The sequence below is a fragment of the Callithrix jacchus genome, chromosome 21 (assembly GCF_049354715.1).
Source record: "Callithrix jacchus isolate 240 chromosome 21, calJac240_pri, whole genome shotgun sequence".
NCBI classification, from domain to species: domain Eukaryota; kingdom Metazoa; phylum Chordata; class Mammalia; order Primates; family Cebidae; genus Callithrix; species Callithrix jacchus.
Window position 1 is genome coordinate 39,731,229 of NC_133522.1, and position 20,302 is coordinate 39,751,530.

The following is a 20,302-nucleotide window of genomic DNA, read 5'->3' on the forward strand; positions in this document are numbered from 1 at the left end:
AGAAGGAGGTAGAGAGGAGTGGAGGCGCCGGGGGAGGGAGAGCAGCTTGGTTGCTCCGTAGTACGGCGGCTCGCGAGGAAGAACCCCGAGCGGGCTCCGGGACGGACGGAGAGGCGGGCGGGGATGATTTGCGGGGCTGCGGCTCCTGCGTCCCTCCCCGCGGCGCGTGAGCGGCACTGATTTGTCCCTGGGGCGGTAGCGCGGACCCGCCCGGAGATGAGGTGAGGAGCGGGCTGCACGGCGGCGGCCTGGATCGCGGGCGGCGGCGGGGGCGGGGGTCGGCGCGGGGGTCGGCGCGATGGCCGCCCGGGGCGTCCGTCCCGCGCCCGGTGCTTGTCCCCCCGGCCGCCCTTCGCTCCTCGCCGCGCGCCCGGGAGACGGCAGCGGCCGCCCCTCCGCCTCGTCCTTCCCGTCCTCGGGGGCGGCGGCGGGGCGGCGGGGCGACGGGGCGACGGGCGGACCCGCACCGGGAGGCCGGGGGCCGCGGCGGGCCGTGGCGTGGCGGCCGCGGGACCGGCGTGGGGATGAATGGGCGCCGCGGCCCCGTCGCCGAGCGGGCTCTCTCCTCCCGCGGAGACCCCGGGCGGCCGCTTCTTCCCGGGCTGACCTCGCTGCCCTCGGCCACCGGCGCGGGGCGGCCCGGCCTCGCCTCCCGCTGGCCTCCCGGGGACCCGCGCTGGCGGGAGCGGCGCCGCCTCTGCCTGGAGCCCCCGCTCCTTCCTCGGCTCCTCACTCGAGAGCCTGCAGAATCCTGGGTCAGTGAAGGGCAGGCAATGCCGTTCGGCCCCAGGGCGCGCCGCGGGGCCGCCCCTAAAGGCATTTAACCGAGAGCGGCTCCCGCGCCCTGTGAGCGCGTCCCCGGGTCTGCCGCGTCCCTTCCCTTCTTACGCACCGACACGGTTTTGTGGTGTGGACCCAAGGCACAATTGCGGCCGCTTGCTTGCACGAGGGAATGCCATCAGAATTCCCAAGGAAAGGAAACCGGCGAGGAGTCGGCCGCACCTTCCTGCGCTTCTGCTTGCTTTGGGATTCGAAAACAACTTCGGAGATTACATTTCCTATGGGCAATCTTTTGTTTTGATTCAGACTCGAGAAGGCTTTGCTTTGGAAGAAATAGATTAGCTTCTTCTCTGTGGAGTTGGAGGCGATGGAGATTTTTATAGCCTCTTCAATATGAAAGTTTCCTCTAGAACTTTGCCATCATCGTGCTGTTCTGAGGGCAGCAGCAACCTGGAAATTTAAATATATGCAGGCTCCGGCCAGATGCGTTTCTTTGTGCCTGTCTATTGGCATTCTTCTCTTGCTGTTCCCTCTTGATCAAAACGTACAGATAATAAAAACAGAGCCAATGAGAGGGTGGATAATAACAGCAAATTCCATACAAACAAATGCCGCTAGAAATTCTCAGTTCTGTCAGCGGGGAGGCAGTTTTGCTAATCCCGTGGAACGGATGAAGAGAAAGGCACAGAGATCTCATGGATTATGTAGTGGACAGGATGTGAGGGCAGGAACTGGGGCCAGGACCCAGCAGGCCAGCTGGTTTGCATGGTGCCACTCTAAACCCCCAAAATATGAATAGATGGAATGTATTTTTTGGATATCTTTGTTTTTAGATGACTTTAAGGCTGAGAGTGCAGAAGCTTAAACACCCTTCATAGTTATTATTTCTTAGTTTATCTCTGAGAACAAAATATGTTTCTGTTTAAAATTTCTTTTACTGGTTTGCTGGAAACGTTATTTTGATGGGAGCTTCCTTGTTAGTAAAAACATTAAAAAATACATACATGTGAAAGAAAAATCCTTTCTGCAGGTGGATTTGTAAAGAATCCAGGGACTTTTAAGTCATATAAATTAAGGAATGAGGGACACTAATTTGATGATGGTGTTAAAATTACTTCAGACACCCTTAAGTAATCCATTAAAGATCATTTCTGATAGTATGATCTTTTTTAAAAAATGGTATTTCTTTATCTAAGAATGTATCTGTTGAAATTGCTGAGGCGCATGGTACCTTCAGAAATCTCCATTATTATTCTGCCTGAGTAAGAGAGGAGATGAACAAATTTTTAATGTACTTTGGAACCCTGTGGATTGCTCAGATACTAAGCATTGTGAAATAGGGCATAAAATAGGGTAGCAAGTTAGTTCTGTGAAATGTTTGTCTCTCTTGGCATTTTTTTTTCTTGGCAGTTGACTAGCAATTTTCTTTTTCTTAAAGCTTATCTTTAATATTGGTAGTAGAACCTCTGCTCAAGTTTATCTTTTCCCCAAATGCCTAGTTTGGGACAAACTATCAAGCTCCTGCAAGAGATGAAGGAGGAGCTGATGGTAAATGCCTTTACTTTTTTTTTTTAAGACAGGGTTTGGCTGTGTCACTCAGGCTGGAGTGTAGTGGCGCAATCATGGCACACTGCAGCCTCTAACTTTTGGGCTTCAGTGATCTTCCTGCCTCAGCTTCTGGTGTATCTGGGACCACAGGTGCATGCCACCATGCCCAGCTAGTTTTCAAATTTTTTTCTAGAGACAGGGTCTCTCTATGTTGCTCAGGCTGGTCTAAAAAGCCTGCCTTAAAGGATTCTCCCACCTAGACACTAGGCCTCCCAAAGAGCTGGGATTACAGGGATGAGCCACTGTGCCTCATCCAAATTCCCCTACTCTATTCTTTTTAATTTGCTAAAATTTGCGAATTGTAGAGAATTAATGACATGAGAGTTGGGGTTATATTACACACCTCAGATTATTCTGCCATAGAGCTATTGCCTTCTGAATGATCACTTCCTCCTGAATGGCTCCACTTACTGGTTGGGTTTCTCAAAGTGTGGACCACGGATCATTTACCTCAGTGTTAATGGAGGCACTTGTTAAAAATACAGGTTTTGGGCATGGTGGCTAAAGCCTGGAATCCCAACATTTTGAGAGACTGAAATAGGAGGCTAGCATGGGCCCAGGAATTTGAGACCACCTTGGACAACATAGAGAAACCTTGCCTCTGAAATAATTTAAAAAAAAAAAAAAAATGCGCTGGGCATAATGACTCGTGCCTATATTCCCAGCTCTTCTAGACTCTGGGGTGGGAGGATCTGGTTCACTTGAGCCCAGGAGATCGAGGCTGCAGTGAGCCATGATTGTCCTACTGCATTCTAGCCTGGACAACAGAGTGCCTGTGTCCAAAAAGTAAGTAAGTATATAAATAACATAAAAATAAATACAGGTTTCTGTCACCTCACCCGACAGCTGGAGGTGGAGCCCTGGAGTTGGTATTTTTACTGCCTTCTCCAGGAATTTCTCTTGCATAGGGAAGTTGGAAACCAGTGGCTTCCTTCTTGCTGAGCATCTCCTGAGACCTGCTTCTGAAGTGGATAGAAAGTTTTTCTTTTTCTTTCTTTTTTTTTTTTTTTTTTTTTTTTTTGAGACAGTCTTGCTCCGTTTCCAGGCTGGAGTGCAGTGGCGTGATCTCGGGTCACTGTAACCTCTGCCTCCCAGATTCGAGCAATTCTCCTGCCTCAGCCTTCCGAGTAGCTGGGACTACAGGTGCGCACCACCAGGCTCAGCTAATTTTTGTATTTTTAATAGAGATGGTGTTTCACCGTGTTGGCCAGGATGGTCTCTATCTCTTGACCTCGTAATCCGCCCACCTTGGCCTCCCAAAGTGCTGGGATTACAGGTGTGAGCCACTGCGCCTGGCCCGGATAGAAAGTTTTTCAAGTGGCAGGTTAAGTTTTATGCCTTAGGTTGCTAATAAAAAACAATTGACCATGACCTTCAGCTACATAATTGTACCTGTCATGTACCTTTCAGAAGGCAAAGGCTTTGGTTCACCACTGTACCACCAGGGCCTAAAACAGTGCCTGGCGGAACTCAATTAAATGTTTGTTGAGTGAATACATAAACTACATTGCAGTGAGGCCAATCTTTTTTTTTTTTTTTTTTTTTTTTTTTTAAGAGACAGAGTGTCACTCTGTTGCCCAGGCTGGAATGCAGTGGCATGCTCTCAGCTCACTGCAACCTCCGCCTCCAGGGTTCAAGCAATTCTCTGCTTCAGCTTCCCAGGTAGCTGGGATTACAGACACCCACCACCATTCCTGGCTAATTTTTTTGTATGTTTACTAGAGACGGGGTTTCACCATTTTGGCCAGGCTGGTCTTGAACCCCTGACCTCATGCTTTGAAATCCTGACTGAACTCCTGATCCACCTGCTTTGGCCTCCCAAAGTGCTGGGATTACAGGTGTGAGCCATTGCGCCCGGCCAGGCCAATCTTTTAAAAGTTTACTTGTCAAATTAATCTATAACTTAGTAGTCACTGACTTTTTAAATTAGGAGCCACAAGCACCATACGCCAGTGACTCCTGTAAGTTTGGTTAGTTTTGAAAGGAGAGACATTTCCCAGGAGTAGTATGCTCAAGGCGACTAGCCAGAAAGAAGATTCATAGCAAAGCATTTGCTTAGAGACTCCAAATGTAAATTTATGTTACAGTGTAGTGGTACATCTTATGTCATACTTATATTTGGTATATTGTCTTATATCGAAATACCATTTTATTAACCATATAATTCCAACATACTGCTATAAAAATTGGTTTCTAACAAATACAAAGAGTTGTTATGTTTTCCAATTTCACTTTTCACGTTAATAAAATTTGACCTTTACACCTTCTTTTCAAGAGTTCAACACAGGGCACCATAGATATTATGTAGTTACGAGTGCAGACTCTGGAGAATATTGTGTTTGACTACATGTAGTTGGTGAGTTTGATCGAACCTCTCAATGCCTCATTTCTCAGCTGAAAATAGGAGTAGTAATAATCAAGTTCAGATATTTCTATGTGCTTACTTACATAAGTTTTTGAGACAAATCCACTTAATAAATGGTAGTTATAGTGATGATAAAGAATTGGGATGTATAAAAATACACAAAACTCAAAAGCTAACCGATTTAAGTGTTGTACTACTGTACTTTATGGTAGTAAGTAGAAGTCTGTTGCTTAAAAAAGAAGTTTCTTTGGTGATGTGTGTCTGTAGTCCCAGCTACTTCGGAGGCTGAGGTGGGAGAACCACTTGAACCCGGGAGATTAAGGCTACAGTGAGCTATGATTGCGCCACTGCACTCCAGCCTAGGTGACAGAGCCAGACTCCGTCTCAAAAACAAAACAAACAAACAAAAAACCCTGTAAGTCTACTACCTGCATACATATTTCTTCAGATACTTTTGTGTGGGTGCATGGGCTATTCATACACAATTTCTGGCAACAAAAACGGGATCCTGTCATACATATGGTTGTAACCTGCTTTTTTTCTGTTTAACATGCTGTCATGAGTGTCTTTCCCTATATATATTGTCAGTTATAACAGTTTTAGTAAGTAAATAATATTCCGCTTTATGGCTCTAGTAGTTTATTTTTTTTATTTTTTATTTTTTGAGACGGAGTCTTTCTGTGTCACCCAGGCAGGAGTGTAGTGGCAATCTTGGCTCATTGGAACCTCTGCCTCTCAGGTTCAAATGAATCTCCTGCCTCAGCCTCCCGAGTAGCTGGGATTACAGGTGCCCACCACCATGCCTGGCTAATTTTTGTATTTTTAGTAGAGACGGGTTTTACCATGTTGGTCAGGCTGGTCTTGAACTCCTGATCTTGTGATCTTGCCACCTAGGCCTCCAGAAGGGCTGGAATTATAGGTGTGAGCCACTGCACCAGCCAAGAAAGTGAATTTTAAACAAGTTAATCTATTTGAATTCATCATTGCTCTTTCAGTGTTTTTCTAGTAAAATTAACAATAGGTAGCTTGCTTTATTAGCTTACTGCCCAGAGAGAACATTGGTGAAATTGTTTTGGCCTCAGCTTGCTGGACTGAGTTTGTCTGTGCTGCCTAGCTCAGATTTCAGTTGGTCACCAAAACCTATTGTTTTTGTGTGGTGTGGGGGCTGCTGAAGCCATGTGGTAGTGTGTTTGGCTCTTTGTTGAGTGGTGGAGCCAGGAGTCGAACTGAGGGATGTGGCAGAGTTTTGGATTCAACTAAATCTGAATGTGAAAATAACTAGGTCTGGCCAGGTGCGGTGGCTCACACTTGGGCATGGTAGTATGTGCCTGTAATCTCAGCTACTCAGGAGGCTGAGGCAGGAGAACTGCTTGAACCTGGTAGGCAGAGGTTGCAGTGAGCTGGTATCGTGCCATTGTACTCCATCCTTGGTGGTAGAGCAAACCTCTGTCTCAAGAAAAAGAAAAGAACAAGGTCATAGCAACATAGCAAGTGGTCAGAGTTTTAACCCGTGGTGGTTAAAATTAAATATCCCCTCTTTAAGGCAGTGCTTTTGCTCCTCGGTTGCACTGGTGAGCATTTGACGTGTTCCTTCTTGTATTATGTCTGCAAATCGTTCTGGTGTCTGGTGGCATGGATTTGCAAGACATGGATATGGTTTATGGACATGGACGAGGTCAACTGATGTGCCAGGCTTTAACCAACCTAGTTTAGAAAGACACCGACTCTTCCCATAGAAACACTGAAACAAGATGCCATTGGAGCCATTCGTTTTCTGTGTTTGTGTCTGTCTGTGTGTGTAGGGCTAATTGCTTCTCTGCAAGGCAAATTTCTTGAGCAGTTTTATTCTAGCACAGACAAAATGTTGTGTAAACACATATATCATTCCAGTGTATTACTTATAAGAGCATCCATTGTGAATCCAGTGTTTTATACAAATCAATTCATTTCTGCTGTGAACTTAAGATAGCAGATTTTAAAACCAAGTTATCTTTCAGTTTCTGAAGTTATTTGAAACTCAGCTGCCCCATTCTTGCAGAATTGGGGTATTGGATTTTGGCCACTGATGAATGAAAGCTATAAAGCTAGTAACAAGATAAACCTTGAAAAATTGACAAGGGCCGGGCACGGTGGCTCAAGCCTGTAATCCCAGCACTTTGGGAGGCTGAGGCGGGTGGATCACAAGGTCAAGAGATTGAGACCATCCTGGTCAACATGGTGAAACCCCGTCTCTACTAAAAATACAAAAAATGAGCTGGGCATGGTGGCGCGTGCCTGTAATCCCAGCTACTCAGGAGGCTGAGACAGGAGAATTGCCTGAACCCCGGAGGCGGAGGTTGCGGTGAGCCGAGATCGTGTCATTGCACTCCAGCCTGGGTAACAAGAGCGAAACTCCGTCTCAAAAAAAAAAAAAGGAAAAATTGACAACAAAATGAGTGCCATTCTTGGTATATTGCAGATTTCAATGAATAGTAATTTTTTCTGCCTTTATTTCTCCTCTTTCCTGCTCTTAATATAAAGAGCTAAAATTAAAGTCATTAAATGAAAATAGGTCTATATTATAGGTAGCACTGCTTATTTTTAGACCCCTTGAGATACAGTTATTACAATTGTTATAATATTATTTAAATGATTAGCGGAGGAAGAAACTTGGTAGTGGGGTTACCAGGATGTTAGCTCCATGATGGCAGGGAGTATATCACTGTTGTCCAGGGGATTAGCCCCCAGCCCTAGAGCAGCGCCTGCTGTCTGGCAGACATGCAAGGGTTATTTGTTGGTTTATTAAATAAAGGAGTGCGGTGGCTTATGCCTGTAGTCCCAGTACTTTGGGAGGCCAAGGCGGTAGGATCGCAAGGTCAAGAGATCGAAACCATCCTGGCCAACGTGGTGAAACCCTGTCTCTACTAAAAATACGAAAATTAGCTGGGGATGGTAGCATGTGCCTTTAGTCCCAGCTATTTGAGAGGCTGAGGCAGGAGAATCGCTTGAACCCGGGAGGCGGAGGTTGTAGTGAGCCGAGATCAAGCCACTGCACTTCAACCTGGTGACAGAGCAAGCCTCTGTATCAAAATAAATAAATAAATAAATAAATAATAAAGGAGTATTTGAGGCCCTTCAAGACTGGAGGCAAGAGGGCTCTGAGATAGTGCTGGGGACAAGAGAGACAGGTGAGGAGTGAAAGAGAGGCCCACCTGGGACTTGATTCAGAATATCTGGGGAGTAGGAAGCTACTGTAAGTTTTAAGCAGGGGAGTCCCATCATGTGCTTTTGTTTAAAAAGCTCCCTCTGGATATCATGCGGGAGTGGATTGGAGGAGGGATAGAGAGGAGCATTGCATTGACTCCACGTCCAGCTATCTATGGATGTTGATGTTTCTGCCTAGCCTTCTACTTTATCTTTGTGAGGAGGATAATATGGTTTACTTTGTGAGGTCTCAGGGATGTTTAAGATGAATGGTAATTTCTAGAGTTCTTTGAGGAAAAGAGAACCCCGTAAAATTACTATTATTATTGATCAAATGAAATAGCAGTGTGAAATAAAGAATTATTTAGCTTTACAAACAAATTAATTGAGGTTATGAATATAGGTTTCTGATAGGAGAGATTTTTCTGTTTCCTTTTCTTAATGAGAGAAGTCATAAATGTATGGGAATGAATCCTTAAAATAGCTGGCTTATGCTTTGTCTACAGAAGCTGTTTGTTCCCTTTGAGAAAGATCTATTTTGTAAAAAGCTACTGTTGTCTGTCCAGTCTGGAGTTTTAATTAGTAACAAAGGGAGGGAAATCCTGCAGTAATTGTAACCTTACATTACTTCTTAGTTCAATTAGTTTTAAACCATAGTCATTACCTGTTATCTTTAGTTGTTTTGATCTTGGAAGATGAAGTGATATTACAGTTGTGATTTGGTAATTTAAAAAAATAACATGTTTTTTCCTACTACAAAAGGAATACATGTTTATTGAAGAAAACTTTTGAAAACGTGGGTAAGGAAAGAAGACTAAAAGCCTACCAAGATCTTACCATCCAGTGATAATGACTGATAATACCCTGTGAAGGTCAACATGCTCAAGTTACCCAGCAGGTGCCTGGTGTGAAGCTGCTCAGCCTGGAAGACTTGAAGGCCTGTTAGGGACCATAAGCACTGAAGGTAGTCCTATCAGAAGGACAGTCCAGGGCCAGTCAACCCAGACCTTTGTGATTCTGGGAGGATGCGTCCTGGTGTTACTACACCTTCTAGTTATTTAAGATAATGTGGATTTAATATGAAATCTTCTGACTTTTATGCAGGCTACACTTTGTTTTGTTAACACACTGGAGGTTAGAGCATACCTGAGGGCTGAATTCAGTCTGTGTTGCCTTGCCAGTTTGTAACCTCAGGTACATACAGTTTTATAGCCTGTGTTTTGTCACTTAATTTGTAGCCTTTCTTGCTACATTACCACGTATGTAATCAGTCACTTATTGCTGGACCTATAGATTCTTTGTCTTTTTGCTTTTTAATGAAGACAGGTAAAATTCTTGGACCAAAAGATGTTTGCAAAGCCTTTGCAGCTACTGCCCTCAGATAGATTCCTCCTATCATGTAAAACGTACTTGTTTCCCTGTTCTTTTACCAGGACTGGATAAAACTGGCTCCAAAAACATGGTGGCCAATTTTATTTGTTTTAACTTGCGTTATTTTCTGTATTACCAATGAATGCGAATTATTATTAAATGCCTATTGGCCTTATACAAATGTGTTTGGTAACTAGCCTGTCTTGCTGGAACTCTTAAGTTCCAGCAGTGTGGTCTTACATTCCATGCTTCTCAATATTTGTGCTATCAGGTAATTTTAATACCGTATTCGTAGAAATAATTAGTACCAGTCATAGGCATCATTCCCCAAAACTGAGGACATCAGTATCTTTGGCACAACTATAATCCATTTTAAGTACTATGATTGGGAAGTTCTTTTTTTTTTTTTGAGACGGAGTCTCTGTTGCTCAGGCTAGAGTGCAGTGGTGTGATTGTGGCTCACTGCAGCCTCTGCCTCCTGGATTCAAGCAGTTCTCTGCCTCAGCCTCCTGAGTAACTGGGATTGCAGGTGTCCACCACCATACCTGGCTAATTTTTGTATTTTTAGTAGAGATGGGGTTTCACCATCTTGGCCAGGCTGATCTTGAACTCCTGACCTCATGCTCCATCTGCTTTGGCCTCCCAAAGTGCCGGAATTACAGATGTGAGCCATTGTGCCCCGCCGGGAAGTTCTTTTGTGTTTTTTTTTCTTTTCTTTACTTTTGTTTTTTGAGAGAGTCTTGCTTTTTTGCCAGGCACCAGACTGGAGTGCAGTGGTGCAATCTCAGCTCACTGCAACCTCCACCTCCCGGCTTCACGCAGTTCTCCTGCCTCAGCTTCCTGAGTAACTGGAACTACAGGCATGCATCACCATGCCCAGCTAATTTTGTATTTTAGTAGAGATGAGGTTTCACTATGTTGGCCAGATGGTCTCGATCTCTTGACCTCATGGTCTGCCCACCTCGGCCTTCCAAAGTGCTGGGATTACAGGTGTGAACCACCCCGCCTGGCCCTTTTGTGTTTTTTTTTTTTTTTAGGCAGAATCTTGTTGCCCAGGCTGGAGCACAGTGGCACGATCTTGGCTCACTGCAACCTCCACCTCCCCGATTCAAGTGATTCTCCTGCCTCAGCCTCCCGAGTAGCTTGGACTGCAGGTGTGTGTCACCACACCTAGCTAAATTTTGTATTTTCAGTAGAGATGGGGTTTTGCCATGTTGGCCAGGCCAATCTCAAACTCCTGACCTCATATGATCTGCCCTCTTCGGCCTCCCAAAGTGCTGGGATTACAGCTGTGAGCCTGCTTCTGGCTGTGACTGGGAAGTTCTGAGTTTAGTTGTTCAGTGAATGTTTGAGCACATGCTGCATGTGCCTGGCATTGCCCTAGGTATGTAGCCTTGAACCAAGACAGAATCTCGACCCTTTAAGTCTTTTATGCTTTTTAAAAAATTCTCTTGGGTTTTTCATATAGACCACCATGTTTATAAAAGACCATTTTCGGCTGGGCGCGGTGGCCCAAGCCTGTAATCCCAGCACTTTGGGAGGCCGAGGCGGGTGGATCACGAGGTCAACAGATCGAGACCATCCTGGCCAACGTGGTGAAACCCCGTCTCTACTAAAAATGCAAAAAATTAGCTGGGCATGGTGGCGCGTGCCTGTAATCCCAGCTACTCAGGAGGCTGAGGCAGGAGAACTGCCTGAATCCAGGAGGCGGAGGTTGCGGTGAGCCGAGATCGCACCATTGCACTACTTCAGCCTGGGTAATAAGAGCGAAACTCCGTCTCAAAAAAAAAAAAAAAAAAAAAAGACCATTTTTATTCCTAGAATTTATAATTTATTTTTAACTTGCATTTCTTTCTTTTTTTTGAGATGATGTCTTGCTGTATTGCCCAAGCTGATCTTGAACTCCTGGGCTCAAGCAATTCTCCTGTCTCAGCCTCCCAAAGTACTGAGATTATAGGCATGAGCCACCATAACTTATATTTGTTTATTGGCATGGAACTTCCAAAACAAGTGATGAATGCCTGTTACCCTTTAATTTCCTTCCTTCCTTCCTTCCTTCCTTCCTTCCTTCCTTCCTTCCTTCCTTCCTTCCTTCCCTCCCTCCCTCCCTCCCTCCCTCCCTCCCTCCCTCCCTCTTCCCTGCCTCCCTCCTTCCTTTCCTCCCTCCCTCCTTCCTTCCCTCCCTGCTTATAACTTTCCAATCCCCCTTGAGGGCTTCTTATCCTTAAAATGTTGCTAGGGCTTTTATACCTCTTTTGACCTTTCATTATCTTCAATGAAAGTCATTTCACTCTATTATCTGTCTCTACCGGGAGCTGTATCTTTTTTTCTGGGTTCTAATCCAGCATCATGTAATGATGATGTTCTGATAGGTGATTTTGTCATTGTGCAAACATCATAAAGTGTATGGTTGGTTTTTGAACAAGGGAGGGGTTGGGGTATTGATCCCCATCCAACACAGTTAAATCCACATATATAGGCAGGGCTCGATGGCCCTTGCCTGAAATCCCAGCACTTCAGGAGGCCAAGGTGAGGGGGTTGTTTGAGGCCAGGAGTTTGAGACCATCCTAGGCAACAAAGTGAGACTCCCATATCTATTCAAATTTTAAGAATTAGGTGGGCATGGTGGTATACTCTTGTAGACTCAGGTACTAGGGAGGCTGAGGCAGGAGGATTGCTTGAGCCCAGGAATTTGAGGTTACAGTGACCTACGATTGTGCCAGTGCACTCCAGCCTGGGCGACAGAGCCAGATTATTATTATTATTATTTTTTTGAGACAGAGTTTCACACTTGTTGCCCAGGCTGGAATGCAATGGCGTGATCTTGGCTCACCACAACCTCTGCCTCCTAGGTTCAAGTGATTCTCCTGCCTCAGCCTCCCAGATAGCTGGAACTACAGGCATGTGCCACCATGCCTGACTAGTTTTTGTATTTTTAGTAGAGATGGGGTTTCTCCATGTAGGTCAGGCTGGTCTTGAACTCCTGACATCAGGTGATCTGCCCGCCTTGGCCTCCCAAAGTACTGGGATTACAAGCTTGAGCTACCACGCTTGGCCAGATTCTGTCTTAAAACAACCATATATAACCTTTTTTACTCACCAGAAATGTAACTACTGATGACCTGTTGTTGACCAGAATCCTTACTGATAACATAGGCAATGAATACATACTTTATATGCGGTATGTATTATATACTCTACATATTTTTTTTTTGAGACAGTTTCACTCTTATTGCTCAGATTGGAGTCCAATGGCATGATCTCAGCTCACAGCAACCTCCGCCTCCTGGGTTCAAGCGATTCTCCTGCCTCAGCCTCCCAAGTAGTTGGGATTACAGGCATGCGCCACCACACCCAGCTAATTTTGTATTTTTAGTAGAGATGGGGTTTCTCCATGTTGGTCAGGCTGGTCTTGAACTCCTGACCTCAGATGGTCTGCCCACTTTGGTCTCCCAAAGTGCTGGGATTACAGGCATGAGCCACTGCGCCAGGCCTTATATACTCTATTCTTACAATAAAGTAAGCTAGTGAAAGGAAAATAGTAGTAAGAAAATTATAAGGAGGAGAAAAATATATTTACTGTTCATTAAGTGGAAGTGGATCATCATAACATTCTTCATCTTCGTTGTCTTCAGTTCGAGTAGGCTGAAGAGGAGAAGGAAGGGTTGGTTGGTCTTGCTGTCTCAGGGGTGACAAAGGTAGAAGGAAATCTGAATATGAGTGGACCCACACAGTTAAAACTCATGTTATTCAAGGGTCAACTACTTAGACAAACCTAGGTGGTACAGCCTGCTACACACCTAGGTTATATGGTATAGCCTATTGCTTCTAGGCTACAAAGCCCTACAGTGTTTACAGTAGTGAATACTGTAGGCAGCTGTAAATAGTGAGTAAGTATTTGTATATTGAGACATATCTAAACATAGAAAAGGTACAGTAAAAATATGATGTTGTAATCTTGTGGGACCATGATTGTATATGCAGTCCATCATTGACTGACGGTACTGGCTTCATGACTGTACCTACTGGATGCATTGGGCACTTAAAAGTGCAACATGTCTAGAACATTCCTCACTTGCCACTGTTGTTCTTACCAACTCTTCCTCTGTATATCCCATCCTGGTGAATGATTCTATTATCTATCCTTTTGTTAATTGTTTCAGCAGTTATTTATTGATTACTTACTGTGTATCAGTGTAGTTTATTGCATAGTTTTATATCATTTTGTTCCTGATTCGTAGCACAGAGCTTCCAAAAACTTTGGAATTTCCTGGGCAGTGGGAGTGTCTTGTTATTCTTGATAAGCCCTTTTGGATCTCATCTGAGTTCATGCTAATGAAGTGGCTCCTCGGGATGAGGGGCTGGACAGCCTCAGAATGTGGGCTGGTTTGCAGGAAGCAATCAGCAAACTGCTAGATTAGAGGGTTGGAACTTTCAGCCCTCCACCACCACCAGCTCCAGGGAAGAGATAGGGACTGGAGATTGAGTTCGGTCAGTTGGTCAGTGATATACTCAATCATGCTTGTGTAATGAAATTGCAAATGAAAGTCCTGAAACTATGAGGTTTGGAGAGCTTCTGGGTTGGTGAACACATGCTATGCAGAAAGGTGGGTGCCTGTACTGCACAGAGGAGGAGAGGGCATGGAAGCTCTGTACCTCCCCTCCCCCATATTTCGTGTTGTGAATCTCTTCCGTTTGTCTGTTCCTGAGTTGTGTAGAGCTTTTGCATGTTCGATGAGTTGTTGTAGTCAGTTACTGAACTTGAAGTGGAGTTATGGGAACCCCTAAATTTGTAGCCAGACCGGCGGAAGTGCTGGTAGCCTGGGGATATGCAAGACTTGAGGCTGCATCTATCTGAAGTGGGGAAGACTTGTGGGACCCAGTCTTATCTGCACTAACACCAGTAGTATCAGAATTGAAATGAATGGTAGGATACCCAGTTAGTGTTGGAGAACATTTTTAGAACTCAATCTGCCTGTAGTGTTTTTGTATACTGTGTCTGTATAGGCTTAGTACCTGCCCTCAAGCTAGATAGATGAAGAAGTAGTTATAATTTAGCCATGTAAGGTATTCATGGACTAAGTCAGCAGCCTGTGCTCTTTTTTTTTTTTTTCTAACATAGATAAGGTCTTGCTTTGTCACTCAGGCTGGAGTGTGGTGGCATGATCATGGCTAACTGCAGCCTCAACCTCCCAGGCTCAGGCAATCCTCTCACCTCAGCCTCCCAAGTGGCTAGGACCACAGGTGTGCATTACCACACCTGGCTAATTTAAAAAATTTTTTTGTGGAGATGACATCTCTCTATGTTGCCCAGGCTGGTCTCAAACTTCTGGGCTCAAGCAGTCTTCCCGCCTCAGCCTCCCAAAGGGCTGGGATTAGAGGTGTGAGCCACTGCACCCAGCCTGGATTCTGTCTGACGCTGAAGTTGCTTGATTCTGTCAGTTCAGCCTCTGAAAGATCGTTTGAATTCACTGCTTTCTAGCCCCATTGCTGTGGTCTTATTCCAGGCCTTTATATATTTTTTCACCTTACTAGGTCTTAATGGTTGCTGCTTCATGACTTGTCAGGCTTCTCTGTTCCACTTCCTTTTACACACCCATGTTGCCAAAATAATCTTTGTTATGTGCTGCCCCCACAATAAGATCTTTCCCTGTGCTTTTGTCTCTTAAGGTGGTGGACCTTAAGCTTTTTGGTATCAAAACCCTTGCTGACCCCAAGGAATTTTTCATGTGGATTTTTGTCTATCACTCTGCCAGATGAGAAATTAAAACCAAGAAATTTATATTTAAAATAACTATAATAAGCCCATTACATGTTAACATAAATAACATTTTTATGCAAACTGTTCACAGAACAAATTTAGTGAGAAAAGTGGCCCTTTTTTAATATTTTTTGCAGATCTCTTTCATGTCTGACTGAATAAAAGACAGCTGAATTCCATAACTGCTCCTGTAGTGAGTTCATTGTGAAACACTTTGGTTGAAATAGATGAAGAAAATCTGGCCTTATACAGATATGTAGTTGGAAAGAACAGGAGTCTTTCAGTGATGTTTTCAGAAAATTGTGGTTATTTTATGATACTGTGCCAAAACTTGATACTGGGTAGTTTCTTAAAAATTAACCAATCCTTAAGTAAGAGTCTGAAGTCATATACATGAACTTTCTTCTCTGTTACATTAAAATCTATTGATCCATCCTGTACTTTGAATGGCTACTTTACCCCTGTTTGATTGTGTAACATCACGTATTGATCATTTGGAGAATATTGGGTCACTGAGTTATATAGATCTTAAAATGTTGACACATTTTATTAAATAATATCACATAATCACATTTGTTATCACCACCCATCTTACTAGAAAATTCTTTAAATGCTGAGAATCAGTTAACTTATAATGGCAGATATAGGTTTTCCAAAATTCTAATTTTCACCCAAACTCAAATTTTATCATTAACAGTGAGTACTGTCAGTTGTTTTCCTTGCAGCATCAGACTTGCTTCATTTTTGAGACACTGTGCCAAATACCCAAATCTGAATAATCATAGCTTTTTGTTGTTGTTTTACCAAATAAGAATTGGGTTCCATTTAAAAAAAAAAAAAAAAAAAAAGGCTAGTTTAGCTCACAACTCAAATGATTGCACAGCGATTTTCTTGGACATTATTGTTTGGTGTATTACATGAGTGCTTTATGAGTACCTAGTCATACAAATATTTGAATGATACCCATTTGCCTAAGCAGGAAGGTTTCTTGGGATTATCTAGGTACTGGGTTTTAGTCTGCTGAGTTCATCAGTTAAATAGCCTTTAGATAAAGGACAGGTTGGAGTTACACTTGGCTCACATAGAATATGCTTTCTGGTATTATTTGACCCACACTGCCCCTCATGCCACACATGGTTCTGCATGTACACAGGAATGAGTACTGAGTGCCTGTCATGTTTCAGGGATTCTGTAGGTCTTTCACATATGCCATCTAGAATTTGTTTTTTTTTATAATTTTGTGAGCTAAATAGCAAGATCCTTATGTTACAGATGAGGATCTCAAATTTGCTGCCATTTGTAGTAATGAAAACATAATAATGACTGGGTGTGGTGACTCTTGCCTGTAATTGCAGCACTTTGGGAGGTCGAAGCAGGTGGATCACCTGAGGTCAGGAGTTCAAGACCAGCTTGGTCAGCATGGTGAAACCCCCATCTCCACTAAAAATACAAAAATTAACCAGGCGTGGTGGCACATGCCTGTAATCCCAACTACTCCGGAGGCTGAGGCAGGAGAAACCTGGGAGGCAGAGGTTGCAGTTATCTGAGATCGTGCCATTGCATTCCAGCCTGGGCGACAGAGTGACACCTAGTCTCAAGAAAAAAAAAAAAAAAAAGGAAAAGAAAATATAAAAGGCATAGTGAGTAGCTAAACTTAAAACATTATTGATTTACCACATAAATAACAGTATTACTGTTAAAACACGTGCACTGAATGAAGAGATTCCCCCAAACAGGCTTTGTGTGAGCAACATGGCTGTTTATTCACCCAAGTGCAGGCAGGCTGAGTCCGAAAAGAGAGTCAGCAGAGGGCAGTGGGATAGGAGTTGGTTTTACAGGTTTGAGGCAGGCAGTCGAAAGTTACCGAAGTTACAGTTTCGGGTGGTTTCTTGCAAGCTGGGAAGAGATTGTAGGGTCTGGAGTCAGGAGGTTGACCAAGGTCGGTTACAAAGTCCACTTCCCTTATCAATTGAGGTGGAAATAAGGAACAATAGAAGAATGTCTCAAGTTAATTAGGTGCTGCAAGGGTTGATCATTCTTCATTCTTCCTCTTTTCATGGTCTTCCAGTTACTTCAGATTTTCTAATTCCAGGAGGACATCCAAAGGTGTACCCTGCAGGTCGGGTCACCATGGCATCCATGGTGCTGTCAGTCAGCCTGAAAGACCTTACAATTATAACATTATAAAATAAGATTTGGTATAAATGAGGTTTTATCAATATAGACACATCTCAGACATTAGTCTACCTTGTAATTCTAGAAGGAGCAGGAATTATTTGTAAAGCCCTGTTTTGGATATGTACTGAAGTTTATTCAAATTCTAATGTCTCATAACTCTTCAGGCAGTTGTAGCAATTGCTGGGTATACCAGGAAGTTATGCCTGTAATTACTGCTCAGAAATGAGATATGTAAACCGTAGCATGATGTTCATACTGGTTTTATTATGAGATATATTACCTTTTAGATTTCTTCTTATGAGATTTTTTTTTTAAGATTTAGTTTACAAAGCCATTAGCTGTTAAAAAATTATAGTGTAAATTATAGGCTTTAGTTAGACGGGCTGTTAGGCCCTAGCTTTGCTGGCAACTGTAACAACCTTTTATGATTGCAGTCAAGATGTAATCCAGATGCTCTTGATTGTAGACTGTTCAGTCAGAATATCCTGAATATTGTTTTGTCAGGTTCAAAAACATTAGAAAAGATCTGAATCAGGATGATAAAATGACATTCACCCATCTGATAATGGGCTTACTTCTTTGTGACATACCTAACCCAATTTAAAAGCAAATTCTAAAACCAAGAGTCGCTTAAAAGATTTTGTAGACCGTGGGGATTGGAACTTGCAAGTGATTTATCAGCGATGTAGCTACTAGCATTTTCTTAAAAAGTCCTCAGTGAGGCAGCCGGACAAGGCTTGTTATTTCATGGTTGAGAGGCAGGCAGCCTAAGCAAAGGGATTCTGGAGCCAAACTGTTCAGGTATTGTCTTAGCCCACTTTTGTTGCTGTAACAGAATACCTGAGACTGGGTATTTATATTCTAATTTATAAAGAAAAACGGTTTATTTGGGTCACAATTCTGATGGCTAGGAAGGTCAAGATTGGGCATCTGGTGAGGTCCTCAGGTTGCTTCCACTCAGTGTGGACTCCTGAGTGTGATATGGATGTAAAGAAACTAGAATCCTCAGACATTGTTGGTGTGAATGTAACATGGTGCCGCTGCTGTACTTAGGGGAGCTAGAGAGTGCAGAGGTCACGTGGTGAGAGAAGTGGCAGGTTCTCAACAGCCAGCTCAAGTGAGAACTTACTCATTGGGAGGGCCTTAATCTATTCATGAAGGATCCATCCCATGACCTGAAAACACCTCCCATTAAGCTCCACCTCCCTACACTGCCACAATAGGGACCAAATTTCAACCTGAGATTTGATGGGGATGAATAACAGTTACTAACTGTGTAACTATAGGCCAGCTATTTAACTGTTCCGTGCCACAGTTTCCTCATCTGTAGAATGGGGTTGATCACAGTTCCTATCTTGTAAGATTGTTGTGAGGTTGCTAAAACAGGTAGCACAGTGCCTCACTGAATAGTAAACAGTATATAAGAAATGACTGGGCCGGGCGCGGTGGCTCACGCCTGTAATCCCGCACTTTGGGAGGCCGAGGCGGGTGAATCACGAGGTCAAGAGATCGAGACCATCCTGGTCAACATGGTGAAACCCCATCTCTACTAAAAATACAAAAAATTAGCTGGGCATAGTGGCGCGTGCCTGTAATCCTGGCTACTCAGGAGGCTGAGGCAGGAGAATTGCCTGAACCCAGGAGGTGGAGGTTGCGGTGAGCCGAGATCGCGCCATTGCACTCCAGCCTGGGTAACAAGAGCGAAACTCCATCTCAAAAACAAAAACAAAAAGAAATGACTATTATTATTATCTGTGATCCAAGCCTGGAATTTATAATTTAAGACAAAAATGAAGTTATTATGTGTACTTTTGTTGCCAGTTGATTATGACCTCTCTTAATTTCTCAGTCGCTCTTTCCATCATCTAGAGGCTTCGTCATTTGTTTTAAGCTTTGAAGAGATGTATGATAGGCTTAATCGCTCTCATCTACTTACATGAAAAACATTGCACATAATGCAAGAGAATGTCATTAAAAAGTGGGCAAAGACATGAGTAGGCATTTTTCCAAAGAAAATATCCAAATGGCCAAATATGAACAGATAGATACTCAAAATTGTTAGTCATTATGGAAGTGGAAATCAAAACTGAGATAATCACTTTACAACCATTAGTATGACTACTGTTTTTTTTTAAAAAGGAAAGTAAGTGTTGGTAAGGATGTGAAAAAACTGGAATCCTCCATGCATTGCTGATATGAATGGAACCTGGTGCCACTGCTGTGTAAAAATAATTTTTCAGCTCCTCAATTAGATAAATACAGAGTTATATGGATTAGCAATTCCATTCCTAGCTATATGCCAAAAGAAAACAGGTGTTCAAACAAAAACTTGTACGTAATTGTTCATAGCAGCATTATTTACAGTAACCAAAAGGCAGAAATGATCCAAATGTCCATCAACTTTTGTGCATCAGTGGACAATGTGGTATATTCATATAGTGGAATATGATTCAGCCATAAAAAGAAACTAATAATACATGGTACAGTAGAGATATACCTTAAAAACACGTACAGTAAACATGAAAACGTATAATATAGGTGTAGCTTTAAAGCAGGCTAAGTGAAAGAAGCTAGACACAACAGGCAATATACTTTTTGGTTCCTTTTTTTGGGACAGAGCCTCACTTTGTTGGACAGGCAGGAGTGCAGTGGCATGATCTCAGTTCTCTGCAACCTCTCAAGCTGTTCTCATGCCTCAGCCTCCCGAGTAGCTGGGGTTACAGGCACCCACTGCCATGCCCAGCTGATTTTTTTTTTTTTTTTTTGAGACGGAGTCTTGCTCTGTCTGTCGCCAGGCAGGAGCACAGTGGTGCAGTCTCGGCTCACTGCAACCTCTTCCTCCTGGGTTCAAGCGATTCTTCTGCCTCAGCCTCCCGAGTAGCTGGGACTACAGGCGCGGGCCAGATGCCTGGCTAATTTTTGTATTTTTAGTAGAGACGGTGTTTCACCACGTTGGCCAGGATGGTCTTGATCTTTTGACTTCATGATCCACCCGCCTTGGCCTCCCAAAGTGCTGGGATTGCAGGCCTGAGCCACCATGCCCAGCCCCAGCTGAT

At 43.6% G+C, this 20,302-nt stretch overlaps 1 protein-coding gene across 8 annotated transcripts in view; it reads left to right on the plus strand.

The window, feature by feature from the left end:
* Nucleotides 1-10: 10 nt before the first annotated feature.
* Nucleotides 11-20,302, plus strand: part of ITSN1 (intersectin 1) — a 236,394-nt gene continuing 216,102 nt past the window's right edge. For all 8 annotated transcript variants that reach the window (XM_035283062.3, XM_035283065.3, XM_035283063.3 and 5 more), the window contains exon 1: nucleotides 11-221. The gene's annotated coding sequence lies outside the window, so the exon portion shown is untranslated. The remainder of the gene's footprint in view (nucleotides 222-20,302) is intronic.